Raw genomic sequence first — 6,596 nt, forward strand, 5'->3', positions numbered from 1 at the left:
TGTTGGATGATTAGGAGCTTAATCATCAGCAGTATGCCGCCGCTTAACTGCCATATCAGATCATAAGAGATGATCAATGCGCTTCAGCAACCAGTTGAGTCCAGTTTGCATCAGCTAGACCAGTCAGCCAGCACAGAAGTCAAGTTCAAAGCAGTTAGCTGTTCATCTGGCAAAGAAATTCAAGACAATGTAGTATATCAAGCATTCAAGGCGACCAGTAGTTGTTACATTTAGTTATACTATATGTAAACTGATTGATAACTGATGTTGTTTAAAATTCAGCTAAGTGTAATAGCATTTTTCCCTTACATAACTGCAGCGCTTAATTATAATACAAGGGAAGTTTATTTGATTAAATAAACATCGTGTTATCCAGTTAGTTTAAATATAACTGAACTAATATTTCCAGTTTTTGTGTAACCTTAACTGCTTGAACAATAATTGCTGCTGAAATTTTTTTTAAAATTGCGTGACTATTTATATTTTTAAAGGGGAGTTTTTAATTCAGTTCTTGAGGAGGAGTTTTCTTTTCCCTCGAACTGAAAAATGTCTTAAAAATGTTTTTAACCCGTTTTTAAATTCAGTTTTTGAGGAGGAGCTTTTCTTTTTAAAACTGATTTTAAATGTGTCATCCCTCAAACTGAAATTTCTTTTATCTGTTTTAAGTCTTTTTTAATCGCTTTAAATGTTCAAGTTTTGTGAGCATAAAAAAGGGGGAGATTGTTGGAACTTTTCAAGTTTGCAATCTTGGCTTAATTTTGATGTTAACAAAACTTGTTATTTTGTTTCTAATAACCTACTTTAGTGCGCAGATAGCTGAGACTGAAATGATCAGTTTACGAGCCAAAACTGAAGCTATCGGAGATGCTAACTAAAAGAACCAACTGATCGAACGAACTGAACCAGTTCAACTGATGCATCCCAACCAGCTCAACTGAATGTCCAGCTGATAGGTAGTTCACCAGAAGATCTTCATAAGCCCGGCCAGCTGATGAAGAGTTCAACTGATGAAAAGCCCAGCTGACCAGGTAAACTGAATCAGTGAAATCAGTTCAGCTGACGAGTCAACTGATTTCACTAGATCAGTTCAAAGACCAGTTGCTGATCAGTTTGAAGAACCAGTTCAGAACATCTGTTAGGAGCAATCAGTTGCAGATCACGACAATCATACTTAATGGATTACAGCTGTGCGCAAAGGTACAAAAGCAATTGTACTATCACAGTACAATCATGAACGTTGCATCAGAAGCTTAAAGCCAAAAGTTTCGGAATGGATTCAAAGGAACAAATTCAAAATGCAACGGATACAATAATTGAGTCTCACTATACGATCAAGCTTCACACCTATAAATAAAAGATTAGTGAAGACTCAGCAACAACCACACATACACAGTGTGGCTGAAAGAGAGAACACAACAAGAAGAAGGGCACACATATTGTATATCTGCTTACTAGAAGCAATTTGCCCAGAAGAACACTTCAAGATATATCAACTTAGATTAGAACCTTATTTTTCCCTCAGTGTGTGAGAACACCTTCGGGTTGTTATCATTGTTCAGTTTTCACACACCCGCACACACACCAACACTCAAATACAGTCTTGCACAAAGGCAATAAACTTGTGTATGTAGTCTTTGACACGTAGACGTTAAAGAAGTGTTGGCTGTAAGGTGATGCCTTCAGTCTAGACTAGGAGTTCAGTTAGGCAGTGAGTAAGTCCTAAGCTGTGTAGGATTTGTACAATCAGTTGTATAAATCTAAGTCTTCTAGTGTATCCTACCCGTGGAGGTAGACTGGGTGACGTAGGAGCAGTTGATGTCTCCGAACATCCATAAACATATCCCGTGTCTTTTAACTGTTTAACTGCTTGTTTTGTTCTTAACTGATTTGATCAGTTCAGTTCTGTCCATAACTGAACTGATATAAGCTCTACTTGATTTTCCTATATTTCAGTTATTCAGTTGCACAAGATTTAAAATCTATCAGTTTTTCTTAACGAATGATTATTTCAAGTATTTTCGGTTTGGTTTAATATCAAACTTGATCTAATTCATCGACGTATACATTCTTAGAACACGAGCTATTGCACCTCATTGATTTATTGTGTTGAAAGCACCCCTAAGGTGCCGAGCACACGACCCATCACTTTGACGACTGGAAAATCAGAATGCAGGCTCATTTAGCTGCACAAGATGACCACATGTGGTATGTCATTACTGAAGTTCCCATGAAGATCCTAAAAGCCAATACAGCAGTTGCCATTACTGATGGGGCACCTCATCGCATAGAAAAGGCCAGAGAGGAATAGACAACTGAGGATAAGAGGAAAACCAACCTAGACAATGTGGCAAAGGAAATCTTATACAAAACGCTGGATAAAGTCACTTTCAGCAAAATCAAAATGTGCAAAACTGCCAAAGAGATATGGGAGAAACTGATCCAGCTGTGTAAAGGAAACGAACAAACAAAAGAGAACAAGCTATCAGTTGCTGTTCAGAAATTTGACAACATCAAGATGAAGGCTGGCCGGAGACTAAACTGGAAGAACATAATTTTCAACATCCTAAGGAATATGTTTCAAGTGTCCAAGCAATCAAAGAGTTATGCGGTTCAGCTCAGCTATTTGCTGAAAGTTAATGGGCTGGTGACTGTTGACTCTGAAAAATCATCAAAACTGAAAATCTTCAATGCCAAAAATGTCCAGCCACCAAATCAGAAACTGGACATGTCTCCTGAGTAGTTCTTGAAGGTAAAGAAGGAGATTGGGACACAGGAGGCTCCCAAGTCAGTTCAGAATAAGAAGACTCTTAAGAAAAAGACGATCAAGCGCAATTTGATTGTCAATAAAACTGAATCTGAGAAGACTCCATCTCCAAAGGTCATCGAGAAGCCAAGAACTTTGAAGACAAAACCTGCTACTGTAGTTTGGACCATACCAACTGAAAGACTTATGCAGTCGGAGGCTCAACAGCCTATCAAGGCTATCCCTCTAAAAGCTATTCTAACTGAATCCTCAACTGAGGATCAGTTACCTTTGTCGGCTGTTATACCAAAGAAGAAAGTCACCGAATCTGGTGATAAGAAGAAACTTGCTGGAGTTAAGGCTCCATTGATCACTATCACCGGCTACACCTCTCTACCTTCTACCAGACCAAAGGGGCTAGTTATCAGAGAACTGGTTGATGCGACTACTTCGAGGTTGAGCATTCCTCATGCCCTGACTGACTCTAAAAGCAAGGGCAAAATACAAGAAGAGCCAGGCCAACCAATGCCATCCAAACGCACATTGATCTTATTTGGCAAGATATCAATGAATTTTCAGCAAACAAGTTCAAGACTTATGATGAATGAGTGAAATTTAGAACGCACGTCTTTTCCAATGAGCTACTTAGGAAGTCAAAACTGAAGAAATTTGTTGATTTGGAAAATGTTGTTATGAAGGTAGTCAAGGCATCTACCATTGTTCAAGCCCTGGGGCGAAAGAACTATTTCTTCAATCAACTGAGAGCAAAGAAGCTACAGAAAATAGTTGCTCAACTGCGACTAAACTATGATCCTACCAGTCCAACTGCATACAATAACAAAGATGTGCATGACCAACTGGACTCGGATCTTATCTCGTTGCAGATGGAGATCAAAAATTGGGAAATGGATCAAGAACTGATCATTCCAGAAGCCTCCCAAGATTTTTCATCAGAAGATCCAGCTGAAGAATCAGTTTAAGAGCCCTCCAAGGACACAGTTGCTGAAACTTCTCAACAAGAAACTGCCCCTTCCACATCAGTTGTTCAACCATCATCATCTTCAGCACCTCCCTCTTCAACTGCTGATCCGAAGCTTTATTCCGAAGCTGAATTATCATTGGCCAATCTTGATGAGGTCATCAAATCAGTCACTTTTGATATTCAGCTGGAAACATCCAAATCAGTTAAAGCTGTTGTCTTGACTGAGGAACCAACCGATCAAGATGTTATTTTTGAAGAACCAGCCGATCAAGCTGTTATTTCTGAAGAACCGGCCGAGAAGGCTATTTTTAGAGAAACTGAACAGCCAGTTCAGTCAATTGTTATGACTGAATAGGCAGTTTTTGAACCAACTGAAGAGGCTCAGCTGCACTCAGTTACAACCGAAGAAGTGTCAGCTGAGGAGCCAGTTATTCAACCGACTTAAGAGCCAGTTACTCAACAAACTGAAGAACCTTATACTACTTTTGTTCTTCCTTCTGTCTCTTCTCCTCCCCAGGAACATACAACTGAAAATATTTTAGAAATTGTGGCGCATGAAATCGAAGCAACTGGCGGCACTATTGTTGTCTATACTCAACAGGAACAGGTGCCGATTCCAGAAACTTCCAGAACCATGTTTCCTGGTATTTCAGATACTGATGCCCTGTTTGAAGAAATTCAGAATGTTCAGACCAACATCGTCAGTATGATGAATTCCATTTCTGAAATAAATTCAACTTAGCTTGCACACTCTTTGAAGCTTCACTCTAACAATGAGTTTACCACAAACAGACTACATCTCATCAATCAGACTGTGTCTTCTCTTCTTCTCCAGATGGAAGAAATCAAGAAAGGCAGACTGTCGTCTGAATCTCATTTTCAAACACAAGCATTAGTCGGCAGACGCTTTGATTTTCTGGAAAGCAAAATCACCAAAAGGATTGATATGCTGCAAGACATTGTGATGAATACTATGACAAATATCGCAGCAGATGTTCGAATTTTATCCAAGAAAGTTGATGTGCTTGACAAAAAGGGGGAAATAGGAGAGATAGAAGAATTAAAAGATCAGAAAGACAAATGAAAGAAGAAGATATGAAGATCAACTGACTTCATTTATTGGTTGAAGACTATGGCCGATTTTATTTTTAGTACGAATCTGTACATTAGAAGAATTATTTTATATACAATAAGTTCGAAGAATATTTTTGAGTTCAGTTGATCAGTTCATACTTTACAAGTTTTGTCAATCACCAAAAAAGGGGAAATTGTTGGAAACTTAATTTCGGTTGTTTGACAAACTAAGTGTTTAATTTATTGGACTAAATTGACCAAAAAGTTTGAAGTAACTGAAATACATAAATCAACTAACAGTTGCCTAACTTAAGATTAATACGCAGTTTATCAAAGGCAACTGAAACCAGCTGAACTGAACTTACGAAGTCAACTCACTGATCGGTTGGAAACTGATCAGTTGTTATAATCAGTTTTGAGCATACCAACGATTGCTTATCAGCTGATCATTCAGCTAACACGTCATCAGTTAGAGAAAAAGACATCCAACCAACAACAGTACAAAGCAGACTGCAACTCATAATGGAACGCCACATTTCAGAGCTTACAGTGTACGAATGTCTGAGGTATATTGACGTGGCAATCAACGGGTATAAAGATTCAAATTATATTTATGTTACCGTTGAAGAAAAACCTATAAATAGGTTAGAAAACTAGTTGAGAAACATACACAATCTATCGATCAATCTATCTATTTTCTCAAGCTTGCTGTTACCCTGCTGAATTTATCGCTCTTACTCAAGAATCAAAAAGCTCACACTTATCCGATATATTTGTAGCATTTGAGGCTACCTTTCGAGCTTATAAGCACAAACTGTTTTGTTGTTTATTTGATCTTTAACTAGGTCAGTTGTGCTAAGTTCAGTCGAAGAACTGTGAGATATTTCATAAACTAAGAGTTTAAGTTTTTGCAGTATTAAGTCCAAACTGAAGTGGGTCTATACAAGTTTTGTATCGATCAAAGTCTTTTAGTGCATATCATATCCTTGTGATAGAAGGGGTGACGTAGGAGCATTTGAAGTCTCCGAACATCCATAAATCTTTGTGTGTTCTTACTTCAGTTATTTATTCTATCTTTCAGTCATTTTATTTCCGCAACTGTTATCAGTTAAACTGATTGTCATTGACTGACGAGATTCTAATTTCAATTTGTCACAAAACTGACACTTCATTCGAAAAGATTATAAAATCGTGAGTGCTATTCTACCCCTCCCCCCTCTAAACACATCTTAACCAATCAACCGATCCTAACAATTTGTTTACTGTACTTACTAATTTTGTTGACTTGGCATATTTGAGTATATAGTATCATGAGAACCCTTGGACCGTCTTTCTCTCTATCTATGGTCTGAATGTTTCTTATGTATTGAGAAAATAGGTATTGTATAGCTAACTCTATCAAGATCAGGCGTATTATTTATCAGTGTTTTAGATAAAATTTTAAAAGATTTTGTTCGCCTTCCTTCTAAACTTTAACCTGATCCGAATTACCTTTTTCAAAATCTATTAGCAACATCTTTACTAAGATCAAGCGCTTGTGACTTTTTCGAAAGTTACATCATCAATGACTTTTTCGAAAGTTACGTCTGATGATTACGGTATAACTCAAATATTTTAAACAGTACAACAATTCAAGCTCCATAATTTGGCCACTTTCCCAGCATGAGCAATCATTCAAACAACCATCCTTCCATTCCAGCATGAGCAATCATTCAAACAACCATCCTTCCGTTGTACTACTTCTAATCCTTGAAAATTGAACGTGTGATATTGGCTATGATACCAACCTTAGAATCA

This window comes from Primulina huaijiensis, chromosome 2 (genome assembly GCF_012295235.1).
Source record: "Primulina huaijiensis isolate GDHJ02 chromosome 2, ASM1229523v2, whole genome shotgun sequence".
In the NCBI taxonomy this organism is placed as follows: Eukaryota; Viridiplantae; Streptophyta; class Magnoliopsida; order Lamiales; family Gesneriaceae; genus Primulina; species Primulina huaijiensis.